Genomic DNA, 18,309 nt, shown 5'->3' with positions numbered 1-18,309 from the left:
ATGTTATACTCAGTACCAATACATCAATCACTAAAAGGTGTGCCACAAGTTAGCAAGGCAATAGAAAAGTAAATTAAGCAAAACTGGTTTTAGTTCTAAAGGAATCGAATTAAAACAAAGGGAAGATAAGCTAAACCTATATCGAAGTTTGGTTAGTTCAGACTTAGACTGTGAGTAGTCCTCATCACCATATTATAAAAAGGATGTAAAAGCACTGGAGAAGGTGCACTGGAGAAGGCTGCCTTTCATAATCAAGGACCCCATGCACCCTGGACATACTGTCTTCCACTGGGAAAAAGATACAAAAGTTGGAGGTCACATACCAACTGACTCAAGAACAACTTCTTCCTTGCTGCCATCAGACTTTTGAATGGACCTACCTTGCATTAAGTTGATCTTTCTCTACACCCTAGCTATGACCATAAGAATACAATCTACCCACTCTTTTTTTTCTTTCTGTATGTATGGTATGCTTTGTCTGTATAGCGTGCAAGAAACAATACTTTTCACTGTATAGTGACAGGTGACAATAATCAAATCAAAAATCAAGATTTACAAGGATGATATCAGAAATGCTTGGCTATAAATATCAGGAACGTGTTGGCAGATTGGGTTGCTTCTCTCTTGAAAAAGTGCTGAGCAGTAATTGAATAGAGGTCTAAAATTATGAAGGGCTTTGACAGAGTGTATACAAAGAGAATAATATGGGAAAGAGTATTGCTAGGGGCAATCAATAAAGGATGGTCATTGGCAAAATCCAAAGGAAACATTTTTACCCAAAGAAAATGTGGAACCCGCTACCACTGAGAGTGATTGAAGAAAATAGTCTAGATGCATTAAAGAGGAAATTAGAGAAGCATATGGATGAGAAAGAAATATTGATGGTTAGGATGGAAGATTTAGATGAGCAAAGATGGAGAAGGCTCAAGTGAAGCATAAACAGCAATATGGACTCAATGGGCCAATGACTTGCTTTTGTGCCACTAGGAGCAGGAGTAGGCCACTGAACCCATTAAACCTGCTCTGCTACTCGATAAGATCATTGGCTGACCTAATTGTAACCTCAACTCCACATTCCCCTCTATCCCACCACAATCTTTCATCCTTTTTTTAAATTAAGAATTTATTTATCTACCTCTGCCTTAAAAATATTTAAGGCAGATATACAATATATCTATATATACTGCTTTTGAGAAGAGTTCTAAGGACTGACTAACCTCTGAAAAAAAATCTCTTTATCCCTGCCTTTAATGGAAGACCCATTATTTTAAACAGTAAATAGTATGTTCTATGTAATTCTACGCAGTATAAAGGATGTTGGTGCTGTGAAATGGAAGAACTTCCATTGTAGAATGCCCATTACAAGCCTCAAGTGCTGTGGTAAGTAAAAAGCCGCCTCCACTGGGACTCAAACGTACCTCCACATAATGGCTTTCAGTTGCACCCACACTCAAGGCCCAGTGGATAGCAAAGCTGCCTCACAGGACCTGGGACCTGAGTTCAATTCCCAGCTTGGGTCACTGCGTAGAGTTTGCATGTTCTCCCCGTGTTTGCATGGATTTCCTTCGGATGCTCTGGTTTCTTCCCACATTCTGAAAGACGCGCTGGTTAGGTGCATTGACCCAAACAGGCGCTGGAATATGGCGACTAGGGGAATTTCACAGTAACTTCACTGCAATGTTAATGTAAGCCTTACTTATGACTAATAAATAAATGTTAAAAAGAAAGGGCTTGTCAGCCTTTCTGAAGTGCTGGCAATTCAGCCTACTGCAGAGTTCCCATGTCCAGGCAGTAGAACTACCATCCCATCTCCATCCTATTGCATTGGGAAATTGGAGGCCAACTTAAAAATCATGACCGATCTCCTTTATCTGCCACTAATAAGGCTCTTAACAAGCCTGACAGACTACTTATCAAGACAGTGCCGAATCTGCACACAATGCTGGGAAATCGGAACAGTGTCGTTATTTTTGGACTTTGTCTGCCTCTGCACCAGACCCTGATGGAGCCAAAAGATCTTGCCCTGTTCACTTAAGGTGATTAAACCACTGCACCCCAGAAGTTCTCGTTAGGTTTCTTTCACTCGGGTAGTCAATGCAAGGGCAGATGCCAAAATCCATTTCAGGCCCTTGCAGTTGATGCACTGTGACGTGATCACCGCAAGCTTATTGAACTGTAGTCAGCATTTCTCATACGGAGATAAAAGCTAGCATACAGTGCATGATCAATAGATGGGCTTTCTTTTACACTGTCCTAATCAAATCTCAACCATGAACCACATCATGAACATGACTGCTACACATTCTGAAATGGGAAACTGGGATTAAAGTGATACAGAAGCTAACAGCCCTGATTCAAAACCAGTGTTTTTTTTTTAAGTTTATTTATTAGTCACAAGTAAGGCTTACATTAACACTGCAATGAAGTTAGTGAAATTCCCCTAGTTGTCAAAGTCTGTTCGGGTCAATGCACCTAACAAGCACATCTTTCAGAATGTGGGAGGAAACTGGAGCAGCCGGAGGCGTGCAGACATGGGGAGGCCATGCAGAATCCACACAGACAGTGACCCAAGCTGGGAATCGAACCTGAGTCCCTGGTGCTGTGAAACAGCGGTGCTAATCACTGTGCTACAGTGCCGCCCTCAAACCAGGTTTGACAACCTCTCAATGCAATATTATTCCTTACATTTAAATATATCTTGGAAGCACTGAATTGTTTGGACACAAGTGAAAACGAATTTAAATATTACTGAAAAGTCAGACGTGTTGCTGAAGCTTTTCATCCTGCATTCATCAGGAAGAATATTTTCCTTCAGTATAAATTCTTTGTTTGAAATTTGACATTCTTGCATTTATCCTGATGAGTGCAACTCAAAAAACTTCACCACACGTCTCTCTCACCAGCAATATTCAAGTGAAAAATAATTATGCCGAGCTGCTCTCCAACCTGGACTGCATCATTCCTTGCCCTGCTATTCGTTCCTCATCTCAGCATTCTCCCCTTCCATTGTTTCCAGACTCAATTCTGCTCTTCAATACTAGCCCTTCCGTCAACTCAACCCATCCAATCTTCCAACACAAACACAGAAAATGCTGAAAAATTTCAGCATGTCTGGAAATTTTCCAGCATTTTCTGTTTTTGTTTCAGGTTCCAGCATTCACAGTAAATTACTTCTATGCTTCCATCCAATTTTTCCTTGCCCTTCACCTCTCGATATTTTTCCCCATCACCTCATAGCCCGTGATTATCTCACGCTCACTTCCCACCCTGCCATCATTCCCAACTGCCTCCCCCATGACCATCTCCTTCCCTGACCATCACCCTCTCAGTGACCCTCTAGCCCTTTGCCACTGATCATCCCTCCACCTACCACACTCACCCTCTCTCCTTCTCCCCTGTGATTTCCCCACCCCAGTGACCATCTCCCCCATTGATTTTCTCCCCATGACCCTCAATCCTTCCCCCAGTGATCACCCATCATTGATCCTCTTCCTCCACCGATCATCCCTCTAACTGAATATCATCAGTCCCCTGAATAACCCTCGCCCTGGGCTGCACTCCTGCCCCCCCAGTCCTTTTCCCCATGACTCCCTCTCCCTCTGACTTGACCATTCCTCACGACCCCTCCTCAATGATTCCCCTACTCCAGACCTCTCTCCTTCCACTGGCCCTCACTCCTTGCCTCTCTCCCTCTGATCTTTGAACCCTCCCCCATGTCTCTCTTTTCCCCACTGACTTTCTCCCCATGACTCTCTCTAACGTGACCATTCCCCGTGTCCCCTGTTCTCTCCCCCTTTGACCATTCCCTGTGACCCCCTCCTCAAAGGCTCCTATCTCCAGAGCTCACTCCTACCCCCACTTCCTCCTCGGCATAACCCTTCCTCCATTGACCCTCTCTCCTCTGACTTGGCCTCTCCCCATGACCTTCTGCCCCCTGACTCTCAAACGTCACTCACCGGGCAGGGTCAGTCGGACCGCACAGCGGTCCCGAGCCGCCGCGGACGTCATCGCCTCCCTCCCGTTACCAGGGCACCGGAAAACGGCAGCCACGTAACCAGGGTGACAGCGCCAGCTCCTGTCGTAAAGTGTCGCGCACCGCCCGGGAGATCCGCCTTCCGGCAGCGGGGTTGCTATGGGTTGTTGTAGTTCAGAGGCAGGGCTGAGGGATGTCCTGGTTCTGTCAGTGAAACCTCACAGTGAAGACCTGCTCACGGTCTTGGTGAGTGCGAGTTGTTGATAGTTTTTTTGGTTTTACAAACCGCCCCATGACATTGGAACCGTTGATTCACTCATTGCATTGATGTGGCGCCTTTAACACAGCGCAATGTCCCAAAACATTAAGGCACCCAAGCACTGAAGGACATGTTGAGGGCTTCGAAGATGCTTGACTCACCGATTGACAGTTCCAACGTGCCACAGTGAAAAACCGCCACCAACGCCCTCACGAGACAAACACAGGACACGGTGGACAGAGTACCCTTCATCATCCAGTACTTCCCCGGAGTGGAGAAGCTACAACATCTTCTCCGGAGCCTTCAATGTGTCAATGATGGCAATGAACGTCTTGTCAAGGCCACCCCACATCCCCACTACTTGCCTTCAAACAACTGCACAACATCAAACAGACCATTGTCTGCAGCAAACTACCCAGCCTTCAGGAGAACAGCGACACCAACACTATACAACCCTGCCACAGCAACCTCTGCAAGACGTGCCAGATCATTGACATGGATACCACCATCACATATGAGAACACCACCTACTAGATCTACGGTGCATACTCTTGTGACTCAGTGAACATTGTCATACACTGCAGCAAAGGATGTCCCAAGGCGTGGTACATTGGCAAGACCATGCAGACGCTACGACAACGGATGAATGGACACCATGCAACAATCACCAGGCAGGAGTGTTTCCTTCCAGTCAGGGAACCCTTCAGTGGTCAAAGGCATTCAGCCTCCAGTCTTAGGGTAAGCATTCTCCAAGGCATAAGACAACGCAGAATCGCCGAGCGGAAACTCATAACCAAGTTCCACATGCATGAGGATGGTCTCAGCTGGAATCTTGGGTTCATGTCACACTACTTGTCACTCCCACCATACTGCCTAGGTTTGCAAAACCCTGTGAACTGTCCTGACTTGAGACAATTCATACCTCTTTAATATGTGATTATCCATCTCTCCATGCACATCTGTACCTGTAAAGACTTGAATACCTGCAAAAACTTGCTTTCAACTATTCTTCACATTCCAATTTGTAATTATCTTGCAATCATGTCTTGCCTATATATGTCGTGTTTATGAAACCTACCTCTCCACTCACCTGATGAAGGAGCAGTGCTCGAAAGCTCGTGATTCCAAATAAACCTGTTGGACTTTAACCTGGTGTTGTGCAACTTCTTACTATGCCTATCCCAGTTCAACACCAGCATCTCCACATCATGAATTACCAGCCTTCACTCTCCACATTGCCAGAAGTTACCAGTGGATCATACCCTTCATAGACTGAGGCTTCCAGTAAGCATTTTGAGTCTTGATTGCTCTAAATGTATTAATTTAAATCAGGTTATTAATACATCCGATTTAACCCATGTTTCCATTGTGAGCCTTTCAACATCAGTAGAATGTGGTACACAGACACAGGAAGAACATGCAGATTCTGCACAGACAGTCATCCAAGCTGGCAATCAAACCTGGGTCCCTGGAGCTATGAGGCAATAACCACTGTGTTGCCAGGTTTTAAAATGTATCTGAGAGGAGAAAGGGTAATGAAATTTAGGGAGGGAATTCCAGAGCTGAATCATAGAATCACTGAATCTCTACAGTGCAGGAAGATATCATTCAGCCCATTGCATCTGCATCAACCCACCAACAGAGCACCTTACCCAGGCCCTATCCCTGTAACCCCATATATTTACCCTATTAATCCACCTCTGCAATATGGTGAGAATGTAGAGAGTCTGGAATTGTTCTCCTTAGAGCAAAGATGTTTAAGAGGGAATTGAATGGAGGTGTTTGAATAAAGTGTTCAAAATTATGAACAGTTTTGACATCTGGAATCAGCAGGTTGTTTTACGATGATTGGTTGGACAGGCTGGGTTTCTTTCCACTGGAGTTTAGAAGGGTGAGGAGTGATTTGATTGAAGTCTATAAGATCCTGAATGGTCTTGTCAGGGTGGATGCAGAAATGATGGTTGGAATTCTACATTGGTGGGAACCTCCAGTCCCATTGATGGAGTACCCAGAAGATCTTGCCACTGCCAAGCAGCAGACTCCCACCACAAGAAACACACGGCCAGTGAATCCCAGCCAGTGTTTTCTCTTGTTGATGAGCTCAGTTTACGAGTTGTCCTTTTAGGACTGAGATGAAGAGAAATTTTTTCTCTGAGGGTTGTGTGACTTTGGAAACCTTTGCCTCAGAAGTGGAGCAGCATCACTGAATATTTTTGAGGCAGAGGTAGATAACCTTGACTAATAAGAATCTATCAGAGGTAGGTGAGGAATGTGGAATTCAATACAAACATAGGGTAGCACAGTGGCACAGTGGTTAGTACTGCTATCTCACAGCTCTGGGAACTCGGGTTCAATTCCAGCCTTGGGTCACTGTCTGTGTGGATTTTGCAAGTTCTCCCCATGTCAGCATGGATATCTTCCAGGTTCTCTGGTATCCTCCTACAGTCACAAAGGTGGACAGTTAGGTGGATTGGCCATATTAAATTGCCCCTATATTAATTGTCCCTTGTTAAGTGTTAGGGAGTATAGCAGGGACATGCATGGGACTACAGGGATAGACAAGGTGATGGGGTGGGCCTGGGTAAAATGCTTGGAGAATAGGTGAATTCTCCAAGCCGAATGGCCTCTTTCTTCACTGTTGGCATTCTGAGATTGGCCGTGATCTTATTGAATGGTGAATCAAGTTTGACGGGTTTTCTGATCCTATTTTGTACATATTAAATAAGAATTTATTTCCACTGGTGGAGCATAGGTAACCAGGGACCAAAGATGGAAAGGTAATTAGTAAACAAACCAAAAAGATGATGTAAAACAAAATGTCCATGATCAAGAATGCGGTGCTTGAAACGATTGTGGAAGTCGATTCAATAACAACTTTCAAAATGAAGTTGGATATCTACTGTACATGTTAACAAGAACTCCGTAAGACTGAGGGTTGGAGGGTAACAGGACAGTGAGACTTATTGGATAGATGTTTTAAAGAGCTGGTACAGTCATGATGAGCTGAATGGCCTCTTTTGTGCTCCTTTCAAATCTTGCCGGAAAAGCCAGTGTGAAAATTTATTTTCCCTTTGACTGTCCTAACACACCTAATCATTAGGCACAATAAATGTTGATATAGATGCCATTAACTCAACTGAGATTCAAGACTTTAAACATGCATTCACTTGAATAAAAATTAATAGAAAATTTTGAGAAAAAGTTCCATCAGTTCAATTTTCAAATTTCTTTTCATTAAAATTAAAAGGTGCACTTAAGATGTTAGTGAGCAAAAGGACTTGAGTTCTATTAGTGTCCAAAATGAGTGAAAAGTACAGGCCTTCAGAAGGTAGCTACCTTTAGATACGCTGCCTAAGATGCTACTTTTCATAAGAACATAATAAACAGGAGCAGGTATAAACTATTTGGCCCTTTGAACCTGCTCTGCCATTCAACAGGATCATAGGTAACCTGCTACCTCTTCTTTCACTATCCCCATATCCTTTGATTCCCAACTTCTCTATAATCTATCAATCTTTGACTTGATTATATCTAATAAATCAGCTCCTACAGCTCTATGGGGTCAAGAATTCCAAAGCTCCATAATTCTTTGTTAGCTTAGTAACATGCTTGTCTCTGAGTCAGAAGATGGTGGATTGAAGTTCCAATCCAAGACTTGAGCGCAAAAAGCAAGGCTGGCACTCCAGTGTAACATGAAGAAAATGCTCCACTGTCAGAGCTGCCTTCTTTCAAATGAGATGTTTGCCTTCTCAGGTGAGTTCAAAATGTCCCATAATACTATTTTGGGGCTATGCAGGTCTGTCATACAATCAGTGGGATGGCGCTGGAGCAGGCTGACTTCTTGCAATCTGTCCCCAGTGTACTCTCTAATTCTAACTTTTACACTCATTCTATGCTCTCAAAACTGTGCTCCAACTCTTTCAATCTCTCTAATAATGTCCTATTTAATGGACCAACCATATATTAAGTTAATCTTTCTCTACATTCTAGCAATGACTGTCACACTCTATTCTGCACCCTCTGCTTTCCTCTCCCCTCTGTACTGTATGAAAGTTTTGCTTTGACTGTATAATGCACAAGAGGCAATACTTTTCATTGTATCCCAATACATGTAACAATAATAAATCAAATCAATGTTCCTAAAACAAATAATCTTGTAATTGTCACATTGTAGGCAATTGTTGTGTGTAAATTCATAGAGTAAATCCCTACAGTGCAGAAAAGTCATTTGGTTCATTCAGCTTGCGCCAACTCTCTGTTAGAGTATCTTACCCAGGCCCTCTCCTTTGCCCTATCCCTGTAACTCTACACACTTACCTTGCTAATCCATCTAACCTATACAAGTTGGGACACTAAGGGGCAATTTATCATGGTCAATCCGCCTAACCTGCACATCTTCGAACTGCTGTGTTCCTAAATTACAGAAATGACTACGCTTAAAAAGTACTTAATTAGTTGTAAAGTGCTTTTGACACATGGTAGTCATGAAAGAACCTATTGAAATGCAACTTTTTTTCATCTTAGATCCTAAATGGCCAGCTGAGGTCGCTAGTTTTAGCCTCTTCTGCTCGGGGAAATATCCTCCCAGCATCTTGTCTGGTGTGCTCCTTAAGACATTTATATGTTCCAATGAGTTCACCTTTCACTTTTCTAAATTCCACAAAATATAAGCTTAGTGTTCTCAATCTCTCCCAGCAGAATAATCCTCTTATTCCAGGAATTAATCTAATGAACCTTCATGCATGAGTTTAGAGTGCAGTTAGCGATGAGGAACCATGCCTCGTCAGTGTAACAGGAAATAAGGTGACCTCTGTATTCACTGGTGAATAGCAGCCGCTATATTTATTATAGTGATTTGCAAATTCTCAAGGTTTGAGAGTGAATAGCAGCCCCTTGTGTATGTTATGAGAATAGCCGTACTTATGTAATTATCATGAACGGAAAGGAGCACTCTGTATGGCAGTTCCTTTGTATATAATACCAAAGGTTGGCTCCATAAGGTGATTTAGTGAGTATCTCAATTGGGCTGGGCAATAAATATCAGCCTCTCGCCGCTGGCATGTATACCTGAAGAATTTTTCAAAAATTTGTTCTCTTATGGGATCTAGGCTTCAATGTCAAAACCAACATTCACTTCCCCTTAAAATGAGTGTCTTGCTCAGCTGTTTGAGAGAGTACCTAGGAGTCAGCCACATTGCTGTGGTTCTGGAGTCACGTGTGAGCCAGACCAAATAAGGATGGCAGATTTCCTTCCCCAAAGGGCATTAAAAATAATTTATAGAGAACTTTTTCATCCCTTCAGTAGCTCAAACCTGCACACGCAATTTCAACCACATCCTGAGGCCTTGCACACTCAACATTTGCACCTCATTTTTGTTTTCTGTCCCACAGTTAAAAATCTGGGATTTTTTAAAATGCCTTTATCTAATTATATTGCCAACTTGCATGTGTTTCAGCATATCACGGTTTCTCTGCTCACCAATATATATAAAATTTACTATTGTTTCTTATTCTTACTTTCAAGTTCATTAATTTACATTTTGAATTCAGTCTGCTCCATTGCGTTGTCCTGTAGATTTTCACAAACCAGTGAAATAAAGTGACAAAAATTTAAAAATTAAGATACATGTAAACTTGTATGTAGTATGTAATCTAATATCTTGTATCTAATATGTAGTAGACTTCTGTGGTTGTTCCAGTGGGTATCATGCATAATATTTATAGCAGACTATTGAGTGTATTTTAGACAATAGTGGCCCTTCTCTATTTAACAAAGAGCATTAGATCTCTGCTTGTAATAGGAAATGATACAGATGGCCGGAATTTGATGGAGGAGGCATGAAGGTGGGTCCAGGAAACTTCCTGGCCAACCCAGTCCTTTACAAAAGTTCCTGCCTGCTTTTTTTTGTTCTCAGGAGGCAGACGGATGGCCAGGCCAGCTGATTGGAATTCCAACCTCTGTTTGAATCAGTCCAGTTTTAATGATGAATGTCAGGACCTGAAATACTCATTCCTGCCCACCCAACATGTCCCCTCTAGGGCCTTGAAATATGCCCCTCATTTATTCTCCAGTAATTGGCAGACCTCAGGATCTATTTGAAATGGACATTAAAAAAGTAAATATCTGTCAATTTAACAGAGTATGTCATATTCAAATACATTTCATGAAAATCACACCTATAAAATCCAGCCAAAAATATCAGTCCTCACAAGTAGTCAATCTGTTACAAAAAAACTTATCCATTTACACAACATCAAAGACAGAGAACCCTTCAATATCTCATAATTGCCCATCAAAATGCAACCATAATTCCCCTGTTGACCTTTTGAAACTCAGCTGAGCATTCATAAGCTCCAGATATCAGAACAAATCTTGGGAAATGTCAACACTGGAGCCCATTGAAACCTAAATACAATGTGGTCTTTTTTCAGGCTATTTACTATTTAATTTCCATTTCAAAGCAAATTACTTGTCAAGATTTTTTTAACATTCAACATCAGGGCCATTGTTTTCAAAGCTAATGATTCCTGGAGTGTCAAAAAGATGACAGTAATTTTCCACTACATTTTTCTCAGTTTTGAATGAATTATAGCACTTTATCCATTGGGAGAAATGCATGTAAACACAACATTATGGTGGTCAATGTGATGGACAGCCTGATAGTCATCTAATTTATGATAAAGCATCTAACTGTTAAAACGAAAAGAACAATTTGCTTTTGTTTCTCAAAACTTGTCAGTGAATAGATTCCAGGAGCAAGTGGCTGTTTTTCTTTTGGTTCCCCAATGAGACTAGGATTCCCCTGTGTTTCCTAGCTCCCCTGAGGTGCTGTGAACCACATCTCATACCAAAACATGCGTGACTGCGTGAAAATATGACCAGCACTCCCTCCCTTCACCACAAACCACCCCCGTCTGGGATTGCTGAGTGTGGTCCTGCTACCTGCACCAGTATTCCAGACCCAGAGAAATCCCATGTGACAAGAATTGGGTCCCATATACCATTTTTAAGCCCCACCCCTAACCCCCTCTGTTCTGATGCAGACGGAGACATAATCCAGGCCAAAATGGTTATATGATAGAGAACAGCAGAATCTGTGCACATTATAGGGAAAAGCAGGATATCTACAATTGTTCTAGTGAACAGCTACCTCTCTGTAAATGATACAAGCTACCATACCCTGTGTGTTATAGTCAGTATCAAAACCCATGTGTTTTATAGTCAGTTTCTGACTTTGTATGTTTACAGTGAATATGTGTATATAGCAGCTTGCATTTCTTACAGAAGAGCAAGCCCTATGTATTAAAAGAGAGAAATAGGGAATGGAAGACGCTCCATATATATTCAGGATTAATAAACCCTGTTCAAATGAGAAAGAATAGGGAAACTTTATTATTTTAAGATAGAGAATGACATTCTTTGCATATATTAAAGGGAACAGCTCCTACATACATGGAGCTTATAAAGCCTGTGAGTAATGAGGTAGCAGATGCAGTATAATGTAGGAAATCTGAAGGTATTCACTTTGGTCATAAGAATAGAAAAATAGAATATTTTTTTAAAAGGTGTGAAATTTGTTAGTGTTCATGCTCAGATACACTTGGCTATGCTTGTTCAAGGAATGCAGAAAGTTAGTATGCAAGAGCAACAAGTTAGGAAGGCAAATGGCACATTGGTCTTTATTGCAAGGGGACTGGAGAAGAATAAAACAATCTTGCTACACAGTGGCACTGCTGCCTCACGGCGCCAGGGACCCAGGTTGCATTCCTGTCTTGAGTGGCTGTGTGGAGCCTGTATGTTCTCCCCATGTTTGCATGGGTTTCCTCTGGGTATTCCGGTTTCTTTCCACATTCCAAAGATGTGCAGGTTAGGTTGACTGGCTGTGCCAAATTGCCCCTTAATGTCCCAAGATTTGTAGGTTAGTGTGAGACTCGATGGTCCAAATGGCTTCCTTCTGCACTATAGGAATTCTATGGTTCTATATGCAATTTTAAACCTTGATGGCTTTGAATGCAAATGAGAAAGGAACTCTAATTGAGTTTCTCTTGATACATTTTTCCTCTCGCAAACAGTTGATTTTCTGCTCATAGCTGTTCTAGACTTCCATTCTTCCAGCCAGTACACACAGGTCACCTATTTCCACTGTCACCAGTTTCAGTGGCTGAGCGACACACTCATTTCACCAGCACAACAAAATTAACAATATTAACATAAAAATATTTAATTTACGCTTTCAAATTCCATTTACAGTTTTCTTCTGTCATATGAATGTCCAATGTTATTAAAGGTTAAAATTACACAGAACTTTATAAACACCCTGGGCGTTTATAAAGTTCACCCTGGGGAGAATTGTGACCACAACACCACCCAACCCCATCACAGCAACCTCTGCAAGATGTGCCGGATCATTGACGTGGATGCCATCATCTCACGTGAGAACATCATCCACCAGGTACACAGGACATACACTTGCAACTTGGCCAACGTTGTCGACCTGATATGCTGCAGGAGATGATGTCGCGAGACATGGCACATTGGGAAGACCATGCAGATGCTACAACAACAGTTGAATGTTCACTGCTCGACAATCACCAGGCAAGAATGTTTTTTTCCTGTTGGGGAACACTTCAGTGGTCATGGACATTCAGCCTCTGACTTTGGGTAAGCGTTCTCCAAGGCTGCCTTCACAACACATGACAACGCAGAGTCGCTGAGCAGAGACCGATAGCCAAGTTCCGCACACATGAAGAAGGCTTCAATCGGGATCTTGGGTTCCTGTCACACTGTCTGTAACCTCTATGACTTGCCTGGGCTTGCAAAATCTCATGGACTGTCCTGTCTGGAGACAATACATATCTCTTTAACCTATGCTTAACCCTCTCTCCACTCACATTGTCTGTACTTTTAAGACTTGATTACCTGTAAAGACTCGCATTCCAACCATTATTTTATAAATTGTGTCTTTATATGCTCTGTTTGTGAACAGAACTCCCGCTTACCTGATGAAGGAGAAATGCTCTGAAAGCTAGTGGCTTATGCTAACAAATAAATCTGTTGGACTTTAACCTAGTGTTGTGGGACTTCTTACTGTGTTTAACTTGACCCAGCCAGGGCTGAGGAGGGCAGACCAGCCAGCGAGGTGCTGGGGCTGCATGAAAACCATGGGGTGGTGAGCCAGCCAGTCGGGCTCAGCTGAGGGGCCACTGGACCCAACCAGGGCTGAGGGCAGGCCAGCCAGCACCAGCGAGGTGTAAGGCGCCAAATCAAACTTTACCAGCATGAGGGGAAAATGAGTGAGGCAGGAAACTGCCTCAAATACCTCAGGCGAGCGAGGTCCATGAGAATGGGAGAGTGTGAGGGGTGGAGGGAGACAGTGAGTAGATGGGGGTGTTGGGAGAAAGGGTGTGAAGGAGGGGGACTGTGGGAGGAGAGTGTGTGGGAAGGGTTAGCCAGGACAATATTGACCATCTGAGGTCAAATGCGAAATTATTCATATCGACATGTTTCTACAAGTTAAAAACCACTAAAGCAGTGATCAATTTGTATATTTGTGTCTTCCAGAGTTTATTAGTGTCACAAGTAGCCTTACGTTAACATTGCAATGAAGTTACTGTGAAAATCCATTCGTCTCCATACTCCAGTGCCTGTTTGGGTATACTGAGGGAGAATTTAGCATGGCCAACACACAAACCAACGTGTCTTTCGGACCGTAAGAGGAAACTGACCACGCAAAGAAAACTCTTGTAGATACAGGGAGAAGATGCAGACTCCGCAGAGATAGTGACCCAAGCCAGGAATCAGACCTGGGTCCCTGGTGCTGGGAGGCAGCAGTGCTAACTACTGTGGCACCAACCACCCACAAGTGCACCCTTGCGTGCTGTGGGGTGAGGCTGGCCAGGATCTGGGGGGCATGACGTCATGGGGGAGCAGAAATGAAGGTGAGTGCAAAGCTCCACTAAGTGTAAATCAGTAGCCATGAGTGGGAGAGAGGCAGTAATGATGGAGGAGATGGGGAGAAATTTTTTGCACAAGGATATGAGTTTTAAATTTCACACTTTTTGGGAAGAGATCGAGCTTAAATGGGCTGGTGCGGATAGAGAGGGGGATATTGGGCAATGGACAAGTGAAAAACTCTGCTGCCTGCATAATATAATATGCTGGTTGGATCAGTTTAGATAATAGCTGGTCATTGTGGCTAAGACAATATTCCAGACAAACTTCTTCCATTTTTGGAGGAATGATTCAGCCTGTCACATTTGCCAGATCATTCCAGCTCCTCTCCAGATGATACTGACAGATAATCAGGCAGGAAATGTCAATGCACCAATTTGAGCGAGATACTGCAGACAGGGCTCCCATGCCAAAAGGTCCATTAGGGCCTGGGACAGAAAATCCCTGTTTTAATGTGATCCATGTGTGGGTGTGGACATTGACGTAAGTTGACAATATCTATGAGTGTATTGCATTGAAAGCAAGGAGGAGGGAGGGGAATCTCATCTTCTCCAATAACAGAAAGCTTTATTTAATAAGAGGCTGAAATCCCTGGATGAAGATAATCTTCATTTTAATCAAAAAAGAACTTGTATTCATATTTGATTTGATTTATTAGTGTTGCATGTATTAACTTACAGTGAAAAGCATTGTGTCTTGCGCGCTATACAGACAAAACATACCGTTCGTAGAGAAGGAAAGGAGAGAGTGCAGAATGCGGTGTTATAGTCATAGCTAGGGTGTAGAGAAAGATCAACTTAATGCAAGGTAAGTCTATTCAAAAATCTGATGGCGGCAGGGAAGAAGCTGTTCTTAAGTTGGTTGGTACATGACCTCAGACTTTTATAGCTTTTGCCTAAAGAAAGAAGGTGGAAGAGAGAATGTCCGGGGTGTGTAAGGTCCTTAATTATGCTGGCTGCTTTGCCGAGGCAGCGGGGAGAGTAGACAGAGTTAATGGATAGGAGGCTGATTTGCACGATGGACTGGGCTTTGTTCACGTCCCTTTATAGTTCCTTGCGGTCTTGGGCAAAGCAGGAGCCATACCAAGTTGTAATATAACCAGAAAGAATGCTTATATATAAAGCCTTTCACACCCAAAAGCACTTTTCAGCCAATGATGTACTTTTGAAGTGTAGTTATTGATGTGATGTAGGAAACATTGCAGCCAATTCGCAGACAGCAAGCTCCCCATAAGCAGCAATGTGATAGTGACCAGATAATCTGTATACTGATGTTGATCGAGATTTAAAGATTGACCAGGACCCTGGGGAGAATACCCTTGCTGTTTGAAATTTGAAATAGAATGGGACATGGAATCCTGATATAATGTCTCATCTGAAAGTGGCACTTCCAAAAAAGCAGTACAGACTTATACAGAACTGAATAGCTACTGTTACACTGCTACTCTTTTACCTGTGTCATGTATTTTTTTAATTTATTCTTTCATGGGATGTGGAAGAGGTCACTGAGAAGGCCAACATTTGGTGCCCATTCCTATTTGTCCATGAACTTAGTGGCTTGTTAGGCCATTTTCAAGGGGAGAGTTAAGAATCAACCACATTGCTGTTTGGAGTCACGTATCAGTCAGACCAGGTTAGGGTGGCAGATTTCCTTCCCGAAAGGACATTCATGAACCAGATGGGATTTTGCAACAGTTGACGACACCGAGCTGGGCCACTGTTCCAGTCTCATTAGCCCGATTCCACCAGCACCTATCTCAGGGTTATTGGTAGAGTGGGGTCCAGCTGGGAGAAAGTGGACTACCAAAATTGAGATGATGGAACTTCACATGAGAAAGCTAACCGGAGGCGTCAGCGGTGAGGAGACTGTGATAGCAATGCCTCGCTGCTCCAGAAATCAACCTGGTCATAATTATGAAGAACCAACAGATCTACTGACCCTGAAGGGATGCAATGGCCCTTTTACTTAAGCAGATTGCAAACATGCAGTCTCAACACCCCTAATTAAAGCAACTAGAGTCATAGAGTTAAAGGAGTTTACAACATGGAAACAGGTCCTTTGGCCCAACTTGTCCATTTTGTTTTAAACTAGTGGCTTAAAACCCAGTGCTAGGTGAGCATATGCATGTTACTTTTAAAGGTTAAAGATTTTTAAAGTTTTTATTAGTCACAGATAGGCTTACATTGACACTGTAATGAAGCTACTGTGAAAATCTCCGAGTCGCCATACTCCAGCACCTGTTCGGGTACACTGAAGGAGAATTTAGCTTGGCCAATGCACCTAACGTGCATATCTTTGGACTGCAGGAGGAAACCAGAGCACCTGGAGGAAAGCCATGCGGATACAAACAGTGACCCAAGACGGAATTGAACCTGAGTCCCTGGTGCTGTGAGGCAGCAGTGCTAACCACTATGCCGTTGTGCCATCCTCAGCACCTTAGAAAGTGTCTTTGGATCCCCAGGATCCATAGATCCCCATTTGAGAAACACTTGCCTACAGCACAGCCCCTTTCTGCCTGCTTGGGTATTTTCTGTCTGTGCCATACCTGTCTCTTCCTTTATAAGATTCCAGGTTAATGGTGTACGGAGGCCTTTAAACAGAGTAACACCAACACTTTCTCTAGAACAGGGCTAGGGTCCAAAATAACTTACAGTAATCTCAATAGATCCTGCAATTCCTGGTTTCTAGGAAGGTAAAATCAAAATGGGACAAAGGTTTAACCCAGTCACAGCACTGGTAAGCAAGATTGACTGGTTATTATAGAAACTTTCCAATTGTAGCTCCATTAATTTCATTGGCCTGTTCCTGTATTAGGTTATCAATCCACAACAAGACTTTTGTGCGAGTAATTAGAGAATTCAATTGGCAAAGTGGAGAGAGACTATTTTGTCTGGTGGCAGGAGCACAGATAAAGTGGTGGTAACCATAAAATGAAAGGTCCTTCAGGAATGATGTTGGAAAACATTGCTTCATGCAAAGGTTGTGAGATCTGGAATTCTCTCCCCTGAAAGTTTGTTGAGACTTTTGATCTTAGAATATAACCGGTGACAACTTTGTATTGGATGTAATGTGGTCAATGGGAACAAAATGTAAGGGTCAGCTGACCCAGTAAACCATGGAACCAATTACAGAGTGATGTAATAGTCAGCTGACCAGCTGATTCACTATAAACAAGGAACTATGTAGAATTGTGGAGAGCTTGGAGTAGTCCAGGGTGAGGCTTCAAGTTTGGAATAATTATGTTTCTTTATTAAATCCTTCCTTTGATTTATAAGTTGGAGTAAGTTTTTTGTTGTATTTTCATTAGCTACATTTTGAAGAGTTCCTTCTGAAGAAACATTTGAAGAGTTGAGTGTGGTAGGGTGTCAGTCAGAAATGTCAGTATATTGTCCTTGTTAAGCAAGAGTGTTAAAGGTAACAGACCAAGATAGACTTAACATACAGATTAGACATGATCTAATTGAATGACAGCAAAGCAGGTTTAACATTTATTTATTAGTCACAAGTAGGCTTACATTAACACTGCAATGAAATTACTGTGAAAATCCTCTAGTTGCCACACTCAGGTGTCTATTCGGATATACTGAGGGAGAATTCAATATGGCCAATGTACTTTACCTGCACGTTTTTCGGACTGTGGTGGGAAACTGGAGCACCCAGAGGAAACCCACACAGACATGGGGAGAACGTGCATACTGTACAGACAGTGACCCAAGCCGGGAATCTGACCTGGGTCCTTGGTGCTGTGAAACAGCAGTGCTAACTACTGTGCCACCCAATGAGGGGATGAATGGCCTCCTTTTGGTTCTTCTGTTCCAAATGCACTCAGTTGAACTGTGACCATCTAATAATGTTAATATAATCTTTCACTTTTTTGATTCAGACAGGAATTCTGTGAATTTACAGACCTTACAACTTCCATTTCCAAATTTCCAGCCTCTCTTCAAGGATAAAATGCACATCAAATAATTAAACCATGACATTAAAAGCTAAATTGTGTGTGCGCCAGACAGAGGTCTGACTCTCAACTTGAATAAATGACAAGATTCTGACAATCATAGGGGCAATCTTCAAATCCTAGATGCAGGTACTTGACAATATGTCAAGTGGTGAACTTATCAAATC

General features: G+C 42.6%; 1 protein-coding gene across 1 annotated transcript in view; it reads right to left on the bottom strand.

Annotated features, from left to right (window-relative positions):
• The window catches only part of LOC145354503 (ectonucleoside triphosphate diphosphohydrolase 4-like), an 84,070-nt gene extending 80,030 nt beyond the window's left edge, over nucleotides 1-4,040 (bottom strand). The window contains exon 1 of the mRNA XM_080205927.1: nucleotides 3,957-4,040. The gene's annotated coding sequence lies outside the window, so the exon portion shown is untranslated. The remainder of the gene's footprint in view (nucleotides 1-3,956) is intronic.
• Between the last annotated feature and the right edge of the window lie 14,269 nt (nucleotides 4,041-18,309).

This window comes from Carcharhinus amblyrhynchos, chromosome 17 (genome assembly GCF_965287045.1).
Source record: "Carcharhinus amblyrhynchos chromosome 17, sCarAmb.v2.hapA, whole genome shotgun sequence".
NCBI classification, from domain to species: Eukaryota; Metazoa; Chordata; class Chondrichthyes; order Carcharhiniformes; family Carcharhinidae; genus Carcharhinus; species Carcharhinus amblyrhynchos.
The sequence above is the reverse complement of the archived record's forward strand: the minus strand, read 5'-3'. Positions and strand labels throughout refer to the sequence as shown.